This window comes from Phocoena phocoena, chromosome 12 (genome assembly GCF_963924675.1).
Source record: "Phocoena phocoena chromosome 12, mPhoPho1.1, whole genome shotgun sequence".
NCBI classification, from domain to species: Eukaryota; Metazoa; Chordata; class Mammalia; order Artiodactyla; family Phocoenidae; genus Phocoena; species Phocoena phocoena.
Genome location: NC_089230.1, coordinates 50,476,828 through 50,499,954, shown reverse-complemented (window position 1 = coordinate 50,499,954; position 23,127 = coordinate 50,476,828). Strand labels below are relative to the sequence as shown.

At 38.1% G+C, this 23,127-nt stretch overlaps 1 protein-coding gene across 3 annotated transcripts in view; it reads left to right on the top strand.

Moving 5' to 3' along the window:
* AFG1L (AFG1 like ATPase) overlaps positions 1 to 23,127 on the top strand; it is a 199,920-nt gene that overhangs the window by 161,701 nt on the left and 15,092 nt on the right. The gene's annotated exons all lie outside the window — the stretch shown is intronic.

Below are 23,127 nucleotides of genomic sequence, written 5' to 3'. Positions count from 1 at the left end.
CTGGTGGCTCAGTGGTTAAGGATCCGCCTGCCAATGCAGGGGACACGGGTTCGAGCCCTGGTCTGGGAAGATCCCACATGCCACGGAGCAACTAAGCCCGTGTGCCACAACTACTGAGTCTGTGCTTTAGAGCCTGTGAGCCACAACTACTGAGGCAGCGTGCTGCAGCTACTGAAGCCTGCGTGCTTAGAAGCCCGTCCTCTGCAACAAGAGAAGCCACTGCAACGAGAAGCCCGCGCACTGCAACGAAGAGTAGCCCCTGCTCGCTGCAACTAGAGAAAGCCCACGCTCAGCAACGAAGACCCAACGCAGCCAATAAGTAAATAAATAAATAAATAAATTTTATACTAAAAAAGGGGGGGCTAGATTAGAAGTTAGAAAACTGTGGCCACTTAAAATAATTGTGGTCATTTCCATGATAAAAAGGGAGATGAGAAGAATCTGAAGGAATGGAGAAAAGCTGGGTGGAGAGAGTGCCTTCCAAGTTTCTTCACATGGGAAGTTTTCTGTTGCAGGACTCATTGTGAGTCTAAGTAGTCTTGCTCAGCTTCTGTTCCCAAACTGGGGTGAGAACAGCTCCTTAGCTGATGCAGCGAATATGGCAACAAAAATTTTAAGCTCTGCAGGCCATGGACTTCTCAGACTCAGCTGCCTGAAACTTCTCTAAGGGAGAAAATTTGCTTTCATTTTCTTGAATATATTTATGTTGTGCTGCTAACTGAAGCGATTTAAAAATGTATTTGTCATACAGAGTGAAGTAAGTCAGAGAAAAACAACTATCATGTAATATTGCTTTTATGTGGAATCTAGAAAAATGGTACAGATGAACTTATTTGCAAAGCAGAAATAGAGACAGAGAAGCAGAAGGAGAGAACAAACTTGTGGATACCAAGGCGGGGAAGGGGGGTGGGTGAGATGAATTGGGAGACTGGGATTGACATATATACACTACTATGTATAAAACAGATAACTAATGAGAACCTTCGGTATAGCACAGGGAGCTCTACTCAATGCTCTGTAGTGACCTAAATGGGAAGGAAATCTAAAAAAGAGGGGATATATGTATACATATAGCTGATTCACTTTGCTGTACAGCAGAAACTAACACAACATTGTAAAGCAACTATACTCCAATAATTAAAAAAAAAAATGTATCCAGTCCCTATAATGGGGAGAAGTTGCCTCAGAATTCCCAGGGGACCTCAAGGGAAGAGTCAGTGTGCTAAGAACTGTATACCTTCAACATGTCCTCTTTCTTAGGAATAAAATTATTTTGAGAATCAGAGCTAGTAGTAGGCGCAACTCCTCATATTCCTCTCAAGACCTCTTCTACTCTAGGAAGGCATGACAAACTAATATTTAATATTTGCTTTGGTCTTTGGGAGGAATGTGTCTGTCTGCTCAGACAATGATTAAGAAGTATGAATTAAAACTTTAAAAATTAAAGTGGTCATTGGACTTACCTGGTGGTGCAGTGGTTAAGAATCCACCTGCCAATGCAAGGGACACAGGTTCGAGCCCTGGTCTGGGAAGATCCCACATGCCGTGGAGCAACTAAGCCCGTGTGCCACAACTACTGAGGCTGCACTCTAGAGCCTGCGAGCCACAACTACTGAGCCCACGTGCCACAACTACTGAAGCCCACGCGCATAGAGCCCATGCTCTGCAACAAGAGAAGCCACTGCAATGAGAAGATGGCGCACTGCAATGAAGAGTAGCCCCTGCTCGCCACAACTAGAGAAAGCCCAAGGGCGGCAACGAAGACCCAACACAGCCAAAAAAAAAAAAAAAATTAAAGTGGTCATTAACTTTGTAAAATGAGAGTTTTAAAAAAGAATTTAAAGTACGTGATCTCACTTGGCTTTTAATAACACATGTATCACAGCCCTAAATAATTATTGGGAATAGTTCTCTAAACAGAAGACCTATACAATGAGATGATGGGTAAAAGGTTGAGAAAATCTAGGCCAATCAATTAACATGACTATGAAACACTTTAAAAGTACCTGCTTGATTTTTAAAAAAGCTTAACACTGATGACTTTTCTAATGCTAACTTCCAACTGGCTTGATTTTTTTTTTAATAGAAAAATGTTTTAATCAAGTAATTGTTCGATCTGTAATTTTTAAGTTTTTCTGTTTGTCCTCATAAAGTACATGATTTGATATACTCCATAGTACCTTCCCCTAGATTAGATCAGTTACTCAGAATTATAATTAATAATTAATTAAAGTAATTAAAGTAATTAATAATTACTACATTGCTAGTTAGAATATTCAATAAGGTACATCTCACTAGATATATTATTACTTTGAGATGTATTTTATAGAAAAAAGTTTGAGAATTATTAGAATATACTGTTTTGTTTCTTAAAATAACTTGTGAAGATACTGTGGAGTCAGGCAAAAGATTTTGAGAAAAAAACTAGAAGTGAGGTATAGTGTTAAGAAATCATAAGATTGCCATGTATTTTAGGGTGTGGACTAGGAAAAAAAAGCACAACATGAGAACTGTGAGTTCAGTTTTATTTGGGGACTTACTGAGGACTATAGCCCAGGAGACAACCTCTCAGAGAGCTCTAAGGAACTGCTCCAAAGAGGTAAGGGGTAGATCAGTATATATACGATTTTGGCAAAGAGGATACGTGCAATCAAGCATACATCAAGGTTGCTGCTAGTAATGAGGAGCAGATGTCTCCATTAACGATTTTAGTGCTTTTCTAAGTATGAGAAGATGCAAGAAATTGAGTAAAATCTATCTGAAAATATCTATGTGCAGGCCTGTTCTGCCAGTTTTCCCAGAGCATAGAGTGCCTCCTTCCTGATCTCCACCCTGAACTCCTTTCAGGGTGTGTTAAAGGTCCGTGACTACCTTGACTAGTGACTTCACTCTTGTAGAACCAGATGGTAAGCAACATTATTTGTTGTCAAGGATCAAGTATTACTTAACTCTTTTATCTTTTATTGTTAATCAAGAAATATATGTTATGTAAGATTTCCCTCCCAAGACTGCTACAATGATTCAGTGGTCAGCAACTATTTAAGTGCTTCCATATCTGTATGCCATTATGTTATGAAGAATATAAAAGGAGTGAAAGAAGTTTTTTCAAAGAGTTTATAATTTAGTAAATGAAATAACATGAACCAAATACCAAACAATGCAGTAGAGTGGAAAGAGGCCCAATTGAATCAAGAAATATGAATCTGAATCATTACTGACACTATGTAGCTGAATGGCCTTAGGCAGGTCACTTAACCTCTCTGGGTCCAGGTACCTCATCTGTAAAATGCATGATGTGATCAGCTAGTTTCTGTCACTCCTTTCAGCTGTAATGGTATTTTAAAGAGCTGTGCTCCCTAGTTAAATACATTATTATGAGTGCATCAGGAGTTAAAGGTAAGGATAATAAGGATTGGGAAGGCTCTGAGGAGACATGAGATTTAAGGAGGAAAATAATCTTGCTTGAAAGGTGAGTAGAATTTAGACAAGCAGAGTGAAGGTATTTCAGCCATGATCTGAAGCCAAGCACCAAATGTTTCAGGAGGAAGAGAAGAAACTTGCCTAATAAGAGCAGAGTGCATGTTGGAGAGAAAAGGGAAGAATGAAAATCCTAGACAGATTCGCCATAAAATCAGGCAGCGAAGTATAGACTTCTTACCCTGATCCACAGGGTACATCTACAGAGGTTTTGAGCAGGAACATGGTACATAAAGTAATGTTTTAGGAAAATTAATGGGGCAGTAAACTCTAGGAAAGGTTGTAACTTTGACCAGCATGTTCTAGTAGATCAGCAAATAGTATCTCCTCTTGGGAATGTCATCCTTTTAGGAAGGAAACTTGCTAAATAAATAAACCAACGTGCTAGATATTTGTTTAAGTAACCTTTAAAGCAGGATAACAGGGACTTCCCTGGCAGTGCAGTGGTTAAGACTCCATGCTTCCACTGCAGGGGGTGTGGGTTTGATCCCTGGTCCGGGAAGTAAGATGCCACATGCCCTGTGGTCAAGGAAGGAAGGGAGGGAGGGAGGGAAAGAAAGAGAGAGAGGGAGGAAGGGAGGGAGAAAGGAAGGAAGGAAGGGAGGGAGGGAGGGAAGCAGGGTAACAGAGAGAGCCCTACCCATTTTATATTTTATGTCCCTTTTCCCCAGTCATTCAGTAGATGTTTACCGAGTACAGTAGTCCCTCTTTATCTGTGGTGGATACCTGAAACCATGGATACTATTAAGCCTATATATACTATTGTTTTTCCTATACATACATAACTATGATAAAGTTTAACTTATAAATTAAGCATAGTAAGAAATTGACAATAAATAATAATAAAATAGCTTAATTATAACTATACTATAATAAAAGTTATGTGAATGTGGTCTCTCTCTCTCAAAGTACCTTATTGTACAAATTTAATTCCTTTTCCATCTTAACTAGGCACTTATCATGCACTGTGGCTGTAACTTTTTCAGTTTGAGGTGCAAGAGCAAAGTTAGCATGAATTTCTTTTTCCTTCACAATATTCCAGATAGAAGATTCATTCTTACTGTAGATCTTAGCAACCTCAGCATACGGTTTTTTTCTTTCCTTATTAAGTCGAGAACTTTTACCTTTTCACTTAAAGGAAGCACTTTACGGTTTCTCTTTGGCATATCCGAATTGCCAGCATTACTCCTTTTGCACTTTGGGGCCATTATTAAGTAAAATAGAGGTTACTTCAACATAAGCACTGGGATACCAAGAGAGTCGATCCGATACCTGAGATGGCTACTAAGTGACTAATGGCGGGATACCCTGGACAAAGGGGAGATTCACATTCTGAATGGGACCGTACAAGATTTCATCACACTGCTCATGTGTGCAATCTAGAATTTCACAAATTGTTTATTTCTGGAATTTTCCATTAAAAATTTTCTGACCAGCATTCACCACAGGTAAGTGAAACCATGGAAAGTGAGACCTACTGTACTTAATGGAAAGCTGGCATAGTTCTAAGTGCTATAGGGGGTAACAAGATGAATTAAGAGTCAGTCACCATAGTTAGTCTTAATTTAGAGGAGAAAACGTGACTAGTATATAGATCACCAGAATGTGAGACAGATTATAATTAGTACCACAGGATCTGTGTGACCGGAATGCTGTGGGTAGTAAAGAGGAAGTGAGCCTTGAAGGCTGGATGGTTGGAGACTCGGCTGGTGCAGGGGAGAGGAAGAAGTGGTGGTTGTTTGGTTGTTCCTAAGGGTAAGGGATCATGAGGGCAACTTTTGTGACCTCTTCCTCCTCTGAGGTTTTATGTTTCTATGAGAAACACAGAGGTAGGAAATTACAGAGTATGTTTAGAGACTTGAAGACTCTGGAGGATCCTACTTCCATTAATGACAGAGTACCTCCTATTTGACCAACCCACCTATAGATCACAATTGTAACTCTGGACAAATCTAAAAAACAATTATCTGGAAGGCATTATTGAGCAACCAAAAGCAGGGAGAAAGTGGAACACTATCCACACATGGAAGAAGAGATTGATACCGATGAATTCTTATTTTTGTCATTTTTTGCCTGAGAGCAGATCACAGTTGGCTTCTTATGGGATATTTAAAAATAGTTGGAAACCTGCAGTATTCCTGACTTGAGGCATCAGAGGAGAGTGACCATAGCAGCTAGAGAATAAGAGGAGAAATTATGGAAAGGAGAGAAACACAGAGAAAGAGCCCAACATTCTTCATATAAACTCTGCCTAAATCTTGGGCTGAACTATATATGTACAACTAAAGCTAAAAAAAAATTGAACAGATTTCAGTCACTGCCCATCACAGAGGAGACAGAGTTTGGAGTGTGAGACTAGCTAGGTTAATTACCTGCTAAAATAGCAACAACAACAAAATCAATATACTTTGGTGGAATATAAAAGAATCCCAAGTCTCTGCAACATATCATTCACAATATCCAGAATACAACCCAAAATTTCTAGATGTGAGCAGACACAGGAAAATCTGACCCATTTTAAAAGAGGAAAAGGTAATTAACAGAAACTGACCCTGAAATGACACAGATGTTGGAAATAGAGGCAAAGATTTTAAAGTAGCTTTTATATCTATACTCAGGGATATGAAGGAAATATATACTGGAATTGAATGAACAAATAGGAAATCTTAGCAGAGGAATTGAAACTATAAAAAGGAACCAAATGGAAATTCTAACACTAAAAATTAAAAATTCTAGACTTAAAAATTTTTAAGTTCACTATATATACTTAACACTAATTGCAGATGATTGGAAAGTTGGTGCACTTAAAGATAGATAATAGAAATTATGCCATCTGAAAAACAGAAAACAATAAAAAAAAATTAACAAAGTCTCATGACTTAAGAAACTTTATCAAAAGGTTTAACTCTTGTGTCATGGAGTCCCAGAAGGAAAAGGAAGAAAGTGGGACAGAAAAAATTTTTTAAAGAAAATGGCTGAAATTTAGTAAAAGATGTAATTTTACAGATTCTAGAAGCTCAAAAAACTTCTAGCAGATACAAAGAAAATCACTCCTAGGCACATCATGGTCAAACTGTTGAAAACCAAAGATAAAAAAAATTTCAAAGCAGTTAGAGGAACAACGATATCATTAAGGACTGACTTCTCATTGGAAGCGATGGAGACCTGAAAACAGTACAACATCTTTAAAGTGCTGAAAGGAAAAAACTGACAATCCAGAATTCTCTATGTAGAGGACTTAAGAGTCATGGCTGGAACTTCGATTATGCGTGGGAGAGTGGTGTGTACTCAGGCAGGATAGAAGGGTTGAAGTCAGTGTAAAGGGGTTTGCATATCAGGTAGTAGAGTTTGGATTAGAACCTTCATCAGCATAAAATAAACTAGTCATTATTTTTTAACATATCTGTATTGGATAATCTGGCAAGATTGGCACTGCTACTACCACATGTGGAGCCTTGTGTGCATTAGATAAAGCCACCCGTGAAGATGGGCATGGACCTAAGTAAGCAAGTCCTGCCTTTATGTGGAAAAAAGTGTGCCCCTTCCTCTAGGTAGATGCTGCCCCTCATCAGGGTGCATGGCTTAGCAAACAGCATGGACTGGATTTCAGTTCCTAATTGCCCCCTCAACCAGGGACGTAAGCCAAATTTACATGATTGGAAAGAACAGATGGATATGAGAGAAATCTATGGGATTGGATGTAGAGGGGTCTCAGGTTCAAGGCAAGTCAGAGAGCTCTGACGTTTTCAGTTTGGGTGACCAGAGGAACAGCAGAACCCTTAACAGAAATACCAGAGGTAAGAGAAGAACTCTTACGAACAATTGGAAGTCTAGTATGGAAGATATAGACCTGGAAGATATTTATAGAGATGTGTTAGTTTGGAGCCTAAAGGGGTCAGTGAAGTCACCTGAACTGACATAGAAAAAGGAAGAGATGATGGGTAGGGGTGGGGTAGGAAAATGTGTTATCATGAGAATCAGTAGAAGGAAACAGAGCCAATGTACTACCGTAGATGAATCAAAGGTACAGTAGGAGCAATAAAATTTCCCACCATTTTATTGAATTTTTTAAAATGGAAGTAATTTACTAGATTGGTAACATTTTAGGATTTGGATGTTACTTTGTAGAAAGTCTAACAGGAGTATATAACAAACAACCTAATCTTACTGCTTTCAGCTTTAATGTATGTAAAAAACTGTGTAAACAGCAAAATATTATATTCTCAGCTTCTTTCCTGAACTTTCTGCATTTCCCTATCATGTCGTAATACAAATCTGAATTGTTAAATATTCACATCATTCTGGATTGCTGCAGCCCTTGCAATACATTTTCTAATCTCTCCCTTCAGTGCTTTACTAAAGCCAGTGATGGTTTGCTTTTCTCAGACTTCTTCTGTCTTCACCAAATTCCATTTAATTCCATGTTTATGAAATAGATTTCTACTTTCCTACACTGGGCAAATTCCCTCTCCATTGAAAACCTACCTTCTCTAAGAATACTGCTCTCTACATTTAGTACTGTGTAACTGATAGGTGTTCAGTGCATAATTGTTAACTAACAAAATTAAGAGGCACTGCTGTTTATTATTTGAAGTTCTTACTGACATGTTATTTCCCTGATTCTGTTTTACCACCTATCTAAAGGAAACTAAATAACAAAATAAGCTTTAAAAAGAAATAGAGAAAGGTAATTTTAGTGTGTATTTATTTATACCTTACTTGATTCCAAAAAGCATTTTGTATGTATGTGTACCCATATGTATACAAAGACACCCACATACATACACAAATAGAATTAAATAGACTTTTTAAAAAATTAGAGCAAAGGGAAAATAGAGAAAAGTTGAAAGACAAGAAAAGTTAATATATATCAATCCATATCATAAACTTCTACAAAGTTCTTAAAATTGAAAAATTAAATCAACACTTAGCCTCCCTCCAGCCAGAGAGGGGAAAGGATAGCCTCCCTCCAGCCAAAGAGGGGAAAGGATACTTAGTAAGTTAGAAGATAGAAGCAAGTTAGCTACTCAGAAGTGAAGATTTTGCCGGGGGGGTGGGGGGGGGGTGGGGGGGTGGGCGGCGGAGCGGGGAGCAGGACTTGTACCTTTCATAAAGGGACGTCTGAAAGATGCCAGTGGACAATTTACTCAGCACCATTCCTGCTGCTAATACAAGTTTGTATTGTACAGATTCTTATATATCAGCTGGGGGCACAATGACAAAGTACAGTTCAATGAAACTAGGGCTATAGAGGTCAAAAAAGTACTTTGCAACTAAGCTTTTCTCTTTATTATTTGACTTGATCCAGAGAAATAGTTTCAAACGTTTAGAGATTGGATAGACTCACTTTCAATCCTTTCACGAATGTTGTATCTTTTAATAAAATTTGGGTAGCAGATAATTCAAAGTTGTCTCTTTGACAAGAAAATGGAGTGAAGAATTCTATTGGTCTTAATAAGTTTCAAGGAGTTGGCCCTTTGTGTATGCAGCGGTACAGAGAGGCATACAACCTTGCTCTGTTTCATGTTTTAATATCTTCAGAGTATGAATTTAGCATTTTTCACTGAGTATTTCCATGATTTAGAAGGCAGAAGAGTATGAGGAAGGATAACTCTTTAATATCTACTTTTCCAACTCTGCTTAGGCTTTTCTAATATCCACCTCTAAGAGGATTCAGTTTCTTCCCAATGACTGCTCACAAAGCAAAACAAAAACAATAAAATCTCTTCATTTGTTAGATTTTAACACGTTCAGAAACCATCATTCTCAAATTTAAAATAATTTCTTTGCTATTCTAAAGTTCTTTACAAAGTTACTTTTTAGTGTCCTACATGTAATTTTTCATGCCGCTGAAATCCAGAGGGAAGAGTTAACATTGATGGACCTTTCATTTCATATGCACATGTAGAACCAGTAGCAAAGGGTATAGAACCTCATGTTGCACCATATGGGGGTAATCTTTCAAATTTCTTCCGGATAGATCTCAAAGCCAGACAAATTTATAACATTGCCTTTCCTCCCATGAGATGTAACAAATACTGCCCTCTACTGAGGGATGCTCACGATGGCTCAATTATGTTCACCATCAAGTGCTAATCTTCTATCAGTTACTGATTTCAGTGATTTTGGTAGTATTGTTACTAATTACTTCACCATTATCATGTACATTCTTATTAAAATCATTAAATTAAAAATAGAAAATGAAAAAGATGGAAACATGTATCAGCCTTGGCCATGTACATTTATTACCTTCTGTAGTCTATACAATCAGATATCATAATGTCTGAGGCTTTAACAATAATGTTTAAATTTCCATTTGTTTTGAATGAGCCAAGAAAATCCCTTTTGCAGTGGGAAATTAGAAGGGGGTTGTTATAGCATTATTTTAATAAATGATTTTGTGAAATGATTCTAGCAACTGTTGGGCTATTTTTCTTCCCCCTGCCAATATTTTTTTCAATGTCTGCTGGATTGCTAATATCTAGGTTAATCATTTCAAAGAACTAGCTGTTTGTGCAGCTAAAATAAAATTTCCTCATTGTTTATGATTTTAAAAGATTGATTATACATGGTTACTTAACAGTAGAGGGCCACATTAAACTAAATACCTTCCAATCAAAAACTTAAATCAAAAACTAGGACTTCCCTGGTGGCGCAGTGGTTAAGAATCTGCCTGCCAATGCAGGGGACACGGGTTTGAGCCCTGGTCTGGGAAGATCCCACATGCCACGGAGCAACTAAGCCTGTGTGCCACAACTACCGAGCCTGCACTCTAGAGCCTGCGAGCCACAAATACTGAGCCCACATGCCACAACTACTGAAGCCCGCACCCCTGGAGCCCATGCACCGCAACGAAGAGTAGCCCCTGTTCGCTGCAACTAGAGAAAGCCTGCGTGCAGCAATGAAAACCCAAGTCAGGCAAAGAAAAAAAATCTTTAGCTAGTGAAATACTTATTCACACACACACACATTGTATATGGCATGTTTTTGAAAACTGTCCTGCTGCCTGTGTTCCTGGACATGGAGAATATGGGTTCTCTTATTAGGCTAAATGCTCAGTATAATGCCTTGTTCAGTTCACTTGTGTTGTTCCCATTTTTCTAGAATCTGGTTAGAATTGGCTTAAAGCTTAAACAAATTTTGGGAGTCATTATAAACAAAACCTAGTAATTCAAAGTATCCCCATGGCTTTTTTTTTTTTTTTTTGGCTGCTCTGCGCTACATGAGGAACTTCCTTCCTTCCTGACCAGGGATCAAACCCATGCCCCCTGCATTGGAAGTACGGAGTCTTTACCACTAGACCGCTAAGGAAGTCCCCCTGCTCCCCCCCGCCCCCATGGCTTCTTATAAAATCTAAAGCATAACCCTCTCATTACCTTAATTCAGAAACTTTAGATACCCTGAGAACTAGCAAGAGAGTCTAGCCAGGTTGAATAATCCCATGGTGAGGGTAGATTCTAGGACATGGTTAGCCAAGGTCTGTGAAGGAGGCTGTGAAGGCTCATTTCTCTCAGACTTAAAAACCAAAGAAGCAGTCCTGTTTTGTATAGAATCTAGGCTGCTTTCTGACTATCATGCATAGTTAAATTGAAAGCTTAAACTGAATAAATTACCTGGGCAGGACTTTCTAATTCCAGAAGTATTTAGGGTCTTTCTGAATAGAGGGTTCTAAGCTACACAAACTCATTCATGATGTTAATTTTGTTGGCATAATCAAACCCAGTTATCTCATTTCCTAAAGGGGCAACTCTTGACACTCCTCAAATTTTAGATGTCTATTAAACAATTGGACGTTCCAGTCAGATGCCAGCTAATTGCTTAACAAATTATGGTCTCTACTTACTGAATCCCAGGTGGTTAGTATAATCCATTCCAGTAATTCTTACCATCTCATCGTTAATGTATTGCCTTAGAGTGGTATTGATGCTTACACTCAGTGGTGCTTATTAATAATAATGATGATGCTAATGATTTCCTACTTCTTCATGTTCTTCTCATGTTGTGTTTTTGACCTATCTCCATATTTTTCATTTTGGTTTTCTATGCTGCAGGCTATAAGTCGAATGGGTTTTCCACTCCCCAGTCGAACTAGAAGAATTCCTAGAAATAAACCTGGCACAGTGCTTTTCACATAGTAGGCACTCAGTACATCTGGTATGCAGTTTGTGTTTCGAGAAAGTTTTCAGTTCCATAATCTCCAGAATTAGACATCTCCAGGATTTGGAGATCTATTAGATACGCAGAGCTATTTGCGTCAGGGTGGGGAAAGGGTACAATTGCCTCTGGTTTGCCACATTGATTTTTTGTTATTGTTGAGTCATTGTTTCTACAGATTCTCTTAAAATAAAAATAGGACGCCCACCCCCCAATAGAATACTATATTAACCATTGTTATTTGGCCATAGAGGGGATAGAGTGTTAGGCAAAGATCTGGCAGATCTAGGTAGGACTAGCCTCCTGCCATTGTGACTGTATAAATCAAGTAGTAAGACTTTTCCTCAGCACAAAAAGAACATCTGAAATAGAATGTGTAAGAGTTGATAGTATTTTCTGGAATGGCGAGATATTTCCCAGCTGGATGTTATGGTCTTCATATTAATGAGATTTCTCATATTAAGGTGCCATATGACCAATCTTGGGAAATTATTTGCACACATTTCAATGCTCTTTTTCTAATTATTATCTTTATTATTTTGGTGCACATAGTTGTTTTTTTTGTTTTTTTGTTTTTGTGGTACGCGGGCCTCTCACTGTTGTGGCCTCTCCCTTCGTGGAGCACAGGCTCCGGACGCGCAGGCTCAGCGGCCATGGCTCACAGGCCCAGCCGCTCCGCGGCATGTGGGACCTTCCCGGATCGGGGCACGAACCCGTGTCCCCTGCATCGGCAGGCGGACTCTCAACCACTGCGCCACCAGGGAAGCCCCACATAGTTGTTTTAACGTCAGTTCTTTTTATTTTTTTTGTTTGTTTTGAAAAGGACACATTCATCTGAATTCCATTCAAGCATTTTTTTTCCTATTAAAAGGTACTTCTCTTTAAGATCTGAGATATTGTCATTTCTGTGTAAACAAAGCAAGGTGCCACACATACTTGTTTAATTAGGAGCTATCAGGGCATCACTACAAGGAATTTATAAAGAGGAGTCTATACAGATAAAGAGTAACCCTTAGGACAGTATAATCTAGACAGTGCTTGAAATAATAATCGTCCTACTTGAGCTGAAATAATGGTGGCAGAACAAGCATTAGCCAGGCAGAGAAAAAAGAAACTCAAGCTGGCAGCTCATTCGTGTCACTGAAGTGGATCAACTGCTCATTGCAGGGCAGAAGGCAGGCTGGTGGTAACGCTCGTGCCTTTCACATTGGTGTGGCATTGAGAAAATCCTCACTCCCGGCCTCAGGGTCAAACCAAAACAGACAGCTGTGCCGTTTCTCATACAGGAGAAAGAAGACAGCAGGCAAGCTCTTTATTCCTAAAAGTTTGTTAGAGAAACTGTGCTGCATATAATGCAGCTGTATATTCTTGGTAATTAAGGAAAACAAATGCCCTTAGCAAACTCATTATAGATTTAAAGTTCTTTAAGTTTTCATCAGGTTTCCACAGAAACAAAGAGTTTGAAACAATAGTCGAGAATGCATAAACCATTGAATAAGTGGATTTTCATTGTTCCTGTTTAGAAAATTATTCAGATAACCAGCCACATCAAAGACAAACTTTTTTTTTACTAGAGCAATGCTGTTTATTTATTCTTTTATTTTCTTTAATTTTAAAAAAAAATTTATTTTGTATTTTTTTTACATCTTTATTGGAGTATAATTGCTTTACAATGGTGTGTTAGTTTCTGCTTTATAACAAAGTGAATCCGTTATACATATACATATGTTCCCATATCTCTTCCCTCTTGCGTCTCCCTCCCTCCCACCCTCCCTAACCCACCCCTCTAGGTGGTCACAAAGCACCAAGTTGATCTCCCTGTGCTATGCGGCTTCTTCCCACTAGCTATCTATTTTACATTTGGTAGTGTACATTTGTCCATGCCACTCTCTCGCTTTGCCACAGCTCACCCTTCCCCCTCCCCATATCCTCAAGTCCATTCTCTAGTAGGTCTGTGTCTTTATTCCTGTCTTACCCCTAGGTTCTTCATGACATTTTTTTCCCTTAAATTCCATATATATGTTTTAGCATACGGTACTAGACTTTCTCTTTCTGAATTACTTCACTCTGTATGACAGACTCTAGGTCCATCCACCTCATTACAAATAGCTCAATTTTGTTTCTTTTTATGGCTGAGTAATATTCCATTGTATATATGTGCCACATCTTTTTTTTTTTTAACATCTTTATTGGAGTATAATTGCTTTACAATGGTGTGTTAGTTTCTGCTTTACAACAAAATGAATCAGTTATTTATATACATATGTTCCCATATCTCTTCCCTCTTGTGTCTCCCTCCCTCCCATCCTCCCTATCCCATCCCTCCAGGCGGTCACAAAGCACCGAGCTGATCACCCTGTGCTATGCAGCTGCTTCCCACTAGCTATCTACCTTACGTTTGGTAGTATATATATGTCCATGCCTCTCTCTCGCTTTGAAAGACAAACTTTTTAATTGCTCAGGTAGAAAGATGGAGACTGTCATCCTTATCTATCATAAGAAGAATCTGCATTTGGTAATGCTACTTGAATTTTGAGCTAAAATAATATACTTAAGGATGCTACTAACTGGGGTGCCATTTAGTACTCAAAAATAATCATATGCTTTAGTTATTCATAGGATACAATGCATGAATTTATGATACTAATTATGATTTCAAACAGTGTCTTATGCTATGGTTTATTTACATAGGCAGATCGACTAATGCAAAACATAACTATAAATATTTGCAGCTGCCATAGGTATCATGTGCATGCAATTTAGTGGTATGTTAGTGAAGTCAAAAAAGTGGAAAAATGTGTCTTCTCTGTGTTTTGCAAAGTCCTTGTAGGATTTAGTACAATACCTTGTATTTATTAAACATTCAGTAAATATAATTGATTTTGAAGAATTGGTGACTGTATTCATTTATTCACCAATCTTGTATTATGCAAGACTCTGTTCCCTGGTCTGTGCAAGGTGCTAGGGACACTGAGGTGAATAAATAGTGCAGTTGATCCTTGAACTATGCAGGATTAGGGGTGCTGGCCCTACACGCAGTTGAAGATGTATAATTTATAGTTGGCCCTCTGTATACTCTGTTCCTCTACGTCCGAGGTTCCGCACCCTTGGATTCAACCAGCCACGGATCACGTAGCACTGCAGTATTTACTACCAAAAAAATTCTGCATGTAAGTGGACCCACGCAGTTCAAACCGTATTTTTTAAGAGTCATCAGAAAAGTCTTAAAGTAGATCATAAAAATACCTCTAAGTCTATCACTCAGACCACTTAGAGACAGCAACTGTTAGTATTTTTTACATATTTACTTAGCCTTTGTCCTACTTATATGTTTTGAATACAATTACAAATTTTCATTATCCTTTTTTTACTTAACTTTTTACCATAAGCATGTTTCCATATCATAAAATATTTTTCATAAACACCATTATTTGTTGGCAACATATTAGTGCATTATATTAATGTGCCCTATTGAGCCATTCCTCTGTTTGTTATGCTTTAAAGTTGCTTTTGGGTTCTCATAGTCATAAATAATCCTTGTGTATAGCCTTTGGTTGAATTTCTGATTATTTCCTATAGATTGATTTCTAGAAGCAGAATGACTGGGTCAAGTTTATGACTTCTTTTAGGGCTCTTAATACAACCTAACAATTTTTTTTCTGGAACAGCTGAACTGATTTACTCGTCCAGCAGCAATGGATGTCTCATTATATGCTTTCCAGCATTGAGCAGTGTAATTTATTTTTCTTTACAGAATTGCAATATGAAAAATGATACATCATTCTTATTTTGTCTTACTTTGGTTACTACTGAGCTTGATTATATTTTTTGTTTGCTTATTAGCCCCTTATAATTTTTATAATTTCTGTTCCATGAATTGTCTGTTCAAATTCATTATTTTTCTATTGGAATGCTCTTACAATTTTAATTTTATTGCAGTCAGTCCTTGTCTCCCCCAATTCCTTTTTCATGTCAACTTGCTTTCTCTCTATGGCTTTCTGTTTTCATTCAGTTGGGTCCATATTGTCTTGTACTCTAAATAAGAATGCCACATAATTTTCTGGCTTTTTTTCTTCTAGTTCTTATGTACAGTAAATCATGTTTTATTTTTGGAAATAAGTTTTATACTACACCATAAAAATTCCAAAATTGATTACAAAAGTAAATGAACATAAAATAAATGACACTATATATGCTTACATGTATTTATTAATTATGTAAAACCAATCTTTTAACATCTTTATTGGAGTATAATTGCTTTACAATGTTGTGTTAGTTTCTGCTTCATAACAAAGTGAATCAGCTATACATATACATACATCCCCATATCTCCTCCCTCTTGTGTCTCCCTCCCACGCTCCCTATCCCATCCCTCTAGGTGTCACAAAGCACCAAGCTGATCTCCTTGTGCTATGCGGCTGCTTCCCACTAGCTATCTATTTTACATTTGGTAATGTATATATGTCAATGCTACTCTCTCACTTTGTCCCAGCTTACCCTTCTCCCTCTTCATGTCCTCAAGTCCATTCTCTATGTCTGCATCTTTATTCCTGTCCTGCCCCTAGGTTCGTGAGAACCATTTTTTATTTTTTTTAAGATTCCATATATATGTGTTAGCATATGATATTTGTTTTTCTCTTTCTGACTTACTTCACTCTGTATGACAGACTCTAGGTCCATCCACCTCACTACATATATCTCAGTTTCGTTTCTTTTTATGGCTGAGTAATATTCCATTGTATATATGTGCCACATCTTCTTTATCCATTTATCTGTCGATGGACACTTAGATTGCTTCCACGTCCTGGCTATTGTAAATAGTGCTGCAATGAATATTGTGATACATGACTCTTTTTGAATTATGGTTTTCTTAGGGTATATGCTCAGTAGTGCAATTGCTGGGTCATATGGTAGTTCTACTTTTAGTGTAAAGCCAATCTTTTGCTATAAAAGCTAGGTCATATTTTTTCTACATGTGCTGGACTTGCTAATGACTTCTAAAACATGTGCTTTTCTTAGTAAATCTCTCTGTAGCAAGTATAGTATTTCAGCAAATCACCCCAAATGCAGTGGCTTAAAAAAAATAAGCATTTATTATCACTCTCTAGTCAGCTAGGAAGTTGGGAAGTCAGCTGGGAAACTGTTTTGATCTATTTTGGGCTCACTTATGCATCAGCACTCAGCCTTGCTGATCTTGGTTGGGCTCTCTCATCTGTTTGGGGGGCTGGCTGGCTGTAGGCTGGCCTGAGATAGTTTCTCAGCTTAGACAATTGGCTCTCCTTCTGTCCCTTCCTCTTCTAGCAGGCCAGCCTAGGTGCTGCAACAGAGTGAGCAGAAGCAGGCAAAGCCTCTTGAGACCTAAGCTGACAACTGGAAATTTGTCACTTTTGCCTCATTCTATTGGCTGTGATAAATTACAAGTCCAGCCGAGATTGAAAAGTTGTGCAGATAGACTCCATGTCTTCATGCTACAGCTGGAAAGTCACAATCCAAAGGGTGTGGACAAGGAGGCAAGAATAATTGGAACCATAATTGTAATCAGACTACCCCACGTAGACATTCTTCATTTCTCCAAAAATATTTTAAATGAATTTCAAATTATCATAATCTTATAGAGAATTTTTTAGTTAATGCATTTGAATGCCCCAGACACCTTTAAATACTGAATGCTACTGAAAGTGAGGGGGTGAGTGGTCCTGTGGAACCATTAGTATCAGCTTCTCGGTCACAGTGATCAAGATGTCACATATCAAAAATGATACCATTGGTGATACCATGGCACACTGGGCTATATTATGATTTGGCAGCATCTATATGTGGTTTGGTGAAAACATTTATTATATTTCTGTATATTATATAATCATGAGAAGAAAAATAAATTTACAAAGATGTTTTAAGTATGTCAAACACTGAATTTGAACAAAACTGTCAAAATCTTTTCAAATTTGTAATGAGAAAAGTTATCTCTATGAATATAGCTTTCTAAGAATCACATTTGATGTTGGAAATGGCTAAATGCAATTCCTGATTTAAAAAATTTTAATGATAATCTGAAGAAAATTTGAAGAGAAACTTTTGATAGTTACCATCTTATGTGAACAAGAATCCTTGTTCATACAGGAAGTGTTAGGAAGCCATCCACTTCCAATAATTGTGGACTCTTTGTCAGTAATTTGCGCCAATTTTGTAGTTAGGACAATGAAAGAAGTTGGATGAATTAAGTATTAGGATAGGCTAACTGTGGAAACAGACAACCCCCAAATCTCAGAAGCTTAACAAATAAACATGTGTTTCTTGCTCATATCACCATCCAGTGCAGGTTGACCAGGAAACTGCTCCATGTGGTCCCTCATGGATCCAGGCTTCATCCCTGTTGTGCCTCCACCCTCCTTTAAGTCCTCAGAGCCCTCTCTTTTCAACCAGGAGATGAGTAAAGGAAGTGAGGAGTCTGTGTGGGTGCTATTTATGGGCCAGATCTAGACGTGATGCATATCACCTTCTGTTGCATTCCACTGGCCTGAATTTGATCACATGGCCACACCTAAATGTAATCTAGCTGTGTGCCCAGAAAAATGAAGAAAACATAGATATTGGTAAGCACTAGCAGTCTTCTTTTAAAAAACAAGTTGAGCTGAACTGAACTTGCTTTTGGCAGCCTAGTTGGGTAGTGAGACAAAAGGCAGAGACTAAGGCCAGCCAAAGGTGGGGGACCTAGTAAACTGCTCTCCACTTTGGTTGGAGCCCTAAAGGACTGCACTCTAGGAATAAGAGTGAGCCCGAAGTAAACCAGCTCTCTGTGGGCTTCAGTCAAACTTTGTGTGAGCCAAGTAGTTCAGAATACTTTCAAGCCTTGAACTTGAAATTCTTTCTACAAGTGTTTCTTTTTTCAAAGAAAAAATACAGTACACAAAGTTAACCAAACATATGAAGAGACAAGACAATAAAATTAAAACACCAGATATTGGAATTATGAGTTCATATTTTAAACAACTAAGCTTACATATTCAAAGAGATTTAAAACGAAAGATAGGCTTGGAAATTTAAGTGTAGGAATCTAGAAAATATAAAAAGAGAGATATCAACTTTGAAAAAGAACCAGTAGAATTTCCAGAACTGTAAAGTGTATAACCAAAGTTAAGAACTCAATGGATGAGTTTAAGAGCAGATAAAACACAGCTAGGGAGAAACATGGTGGAGTAGAATATAGGTCAGAGGAAATTATCCAAAATGAATCATGAAGAAGTGAAAAAAAGAAAATACAAAAGAAAGGATAAAAGAAATGGAGATGATGAAGTTTAACTTGGTTCATTTAGAGTAGCAGAAGGGGAAGAGAGAGAGAGAGAAAACGGAGCAGAGGTAATAAACACGTGCAGATGGACTGGATATTGTCTGACAGTTATGGAAAAAAGAAACACAGCATGCTGGTCATCAAGCTCACGTGGAGAAAAATTGCTCAGATTAAGACACGATATCAATGGGAGCATATCCACCTGGGCCAACAAGCTGTAAATATTGTATACTATTGATTTTTAATTTTATATAAGCAATTTTTTATTTCCAACTCATGTACAGATCTCATTGTGTATATAGTATAATTTCCTGGACAAAACAAATTTTGCAGTGATTTTTAATTATTTTAATTGTGGTAAGCATCGGGTTTAATTGTGGTAAGCATAGAAATGTTGATCTTTATTTTAAATTATTTTTCACCACTCATTTTCTTCAAAGGGTAACAATAAATATATGCGAGTTATTTTTGATTATAGAAAGTTGGTCTGCAAAGATGAATCTAGTTTCCAATTCATTGCTTTAAAGAAAAGATGCACAATTAACATCATCCACTGTCTAATCTCAGGACCATTTCTGAGGTCCATATGTGTCTCACCTCTGTAATATACAGGGTGAACTCTTTACTGATAACACACAAAACAACAACTGTTAAAGGCAAAGACTTGCCTTTTGACATTACTAGGCCTTTGATCTGGGGACTCTGGTGCTCGGCCATGAGGGCTGAACATGAACTATTGGGGAATGCTGCCATTCATCCCATCCCCTCCCTCCCCCTTGTCTCCCTGGTGTGAAGAATCATTAGCTGAATGTAACTATACAACCAAAGTCAGATTTCATCCCAAATATCAAATCCGTTTTCCTTTGTCAAACTTTAAAGGAGAACACACGCATTCAGCTTATGATTTCTTTTTTTAAATGTCCCTGAAAAAAATCCTACTTCTATAGATTAAGAAAGCTTAGGGATAAAAAGAGAAATGTCCATGACAAAACTGATACTATGATCTCACACAGGTGAGGCATAAATGATAAGATGCTCGCTATAAAAATGATCTCCAAAAAAAGCATTACTGTTTTTGCTATTCAAAAGTAACACAAGTTCACTGGGGAAAAAAAGTCCAAAAAGTATAACAAAGAAACAAAGTTAATCTTTCATTCCACTATCCAAAGACAACCATTGTTAACATTATGGTCTATATCTTTTCTAGAATGTTCCTACATGTGTTTTCTAGGATATACAACAAAGGCTTACCTGGGGAGTGAGGAATTTGGGCCAACTAAGAAAAAGTGGGATTTTTTGGGTAGGTGTTTCAATTAATTTGGTGACAAATGGGTATAAAGGAAGGAGTAGGCCTGCTGCCCAGGCTATGTTGTGTTTTATTCATACACTCACTAATGCATTCAATAAATATTAAGCACTTCCTATGTGACATGTACTGGGTTAGGGGCTGTTCATTATGTGGGTCTGGGGCTTTACCACACACAGGTGCTCATGTTATTACCACAAGACATGTGGGAAGGAGAGGGCCTGAGACATATGCTATTTTTGTCATCTACATATGACTTCATGGAGGGCTGAGGTGCCAGGAGGGCAGATATTTTGGTGGACCACAGACAGGAAGGACCAGAGGGAGTGGCTCTTACCTCCTGAGTGCAAAGGCAGAGTCAGACTGGACTGTTGAACTGTTCACTTGCCTGGCTTTGTGAGCTGAGGAAAAGGTTATTTAATAGTTAATAAAAGAATAGCTATTATTTATTAAGTGTTGTATGCCAAACAGTACACTATGCATAATTCATTTTAGTTACTTCTCACATGAACTCTGTAAGTTAAGAACTAACATTTAGTGATCACTTACTGTGTAACCACCACTGTTGTAAGATTTTACGTGCAATCAATGCATCAAATCCTTGGGACAAACCTATGAGACAGGTTATGATCCCTCTTTTACAGATGAGGAAATGGAAGTTCAGAAAGACTTGCTCAAGGTCACATACTAGACGTGACAGACCATAATTCCAAAGTCCTTATGGTATTTTCTCTCACAACTATTTAACTTATTTAATTAATGAAAAATAGTATTTCTAACTAATAAGAAACCCCCATCTCTCCCCAGATTCAGTCCTGGGGAAGTTTGGTGAGTGTCACTTCTTAGACATTTCAACATCGAAGCCAGGATAAGAAAACAGACTCTTTAAATATATATATTTTAAAACTTTATGTTTTAAATTAATCTTTTTGGAGCTGATTTCTTTGGGGAGAAGACTTCCTTCTTTGATTAATACATTTCATTCTTTTTCATATTTTTAAAGAAAAAGGTGATATTACTCTCTTCATAGCCTAAATTGGGATTTCTTTGGCAATTAATAAACTCTCCTTTATTTAATGACTATTTTTTATTGTGGTAAAATAATATATAACATAAAACTTACCACTTTAATCATTTTTAAAGTGTACATGTCAATGGCATTAATTATACTCACATGCTGTGCAACCATCACAACTCTCCATCTCTAGAACTTTCTCATCATCCCAAACTGAAATTCTGTACCCATTCAACAACTTCCCCCAATGACCATTGTTCTTAAAGGAGATAGATAACTATATTAAGCTTAGTTTTCTTTACATGAATGAGCACATAATTGTATGAGGGATATGAAGGAAAGGGATATTTGCCAGTATAATGGCAAATGCAGAGCCTACTGACAAAGGTATATAATTTGTAAAAATAGCTGAGTGGGCAGAATTCTGATTTTCAGCTGCCCTAGGCACTTCAGTGCACTTCTGATAATGATTTTCCTTGGGCATGTAGTTATACTGATAGAAATCATATCCATGCATAAAGAGTGAGTTTAATTATACATAACTACATACCTAAGATGAGGTTTTACATATTTTTTTACATATAATTTCTGATTTACAAAAGATGAGACACTAAATTCTAACCGATCTCAGAAAAGTAGTATGGGTCACCCTCAGAGCATGAGTGTCTTATTGTATGAGTTCTCCTTTTTACCGGAAGACACTGTATATTACCTTCCCCCTCCCCCTTTCGGGAATTGTTTTCATTACATGGGATTCCACAGTCTCATTCATCTGGTCCCTGCTGTGACTCTGAGGACAGGCAAATGCACAAAGGCTGATTTTTAAGGTTTAGGATGTAGTCAGGGGGTAGAGCAACGCTACCTGGTCCTATTGAGAATGACACTTCTTCACACCTTCAACTCATTTGTACTGAGCCTAATCATTTGAGCTCGAAATAATAAAAATAAAAAGCAGCTAAAGTGGGTTGAGTGGTAATGTATGTTCCAGGCACTGTGTAAAATGCTTTGCATGCATTATTTTGTTTAATCCTCACAACGCTGTGAGATAGGAAACAATTCTCATTTTACAGATGGGAAAACTAAGGAACAGAAAGATTAGGTTACTTGCTGAAGACACACCATTTATAAGTTACAGACTGAGGATTCAAACCCAGGCTGTCTAGAGCCCTTGTTCCGAGCTGCTCTGTTAACACACCCTTCTGGTCCACATCAAGCTTGACAGCAGTGTTTCCTCATAACAGAGTCAAGGTTAGACCAAAATAAACCACACGCACATTCGAGCCCCTATGGCTGAGGTGAGCAGGGAGTCTCAGCTAAGGTCAGGCACTGGGTCTGGAGGTAGAGGCTGTCCAGCTAGGGAAGGGAAATGGAAAAGGCAAGGTCATCTCTTTTCTGGCCCCATTTGTTACTTGGTTGGTGAGAGGAGATGGGGGGAAGGGGCCTCTCTAAGCAGATTTCAAAGGCATCATGTCATTCTTTGTGCTCTCTCTCTCTGGTGGTGTGCCCCTTCGCCCTAGGCTCGTAGTTACTGCATCCTTCTTAGAACTGCTCTTCTTGAGGGAGCCGCCTCCCCAGAGCTTCACTCTCCGATTCACTCTTACCTCCCCACACCTCCACTAGAAGTTTTCTGAATATAACTGATTTTAGCTGGTCATTAGGATAGTGGCGGCCTTAAATGGATGGACTCTAAGGTGAGAATGACCCTCCCCTTCCTTGCAATTCCCTGATTCTCCCAGGAACATAGCCCTGTCTACATTTCTGAAAGCAGGAGTTTTAATGCAAATTACCACCCTAGTGAGGGAGACATTTTTGAACAGGTATTAATGAATTCTGCCAGAAATTGAGGAGGCTTAGCCATCTGTGTCCCAGGGATCAGTTGTTGGGATC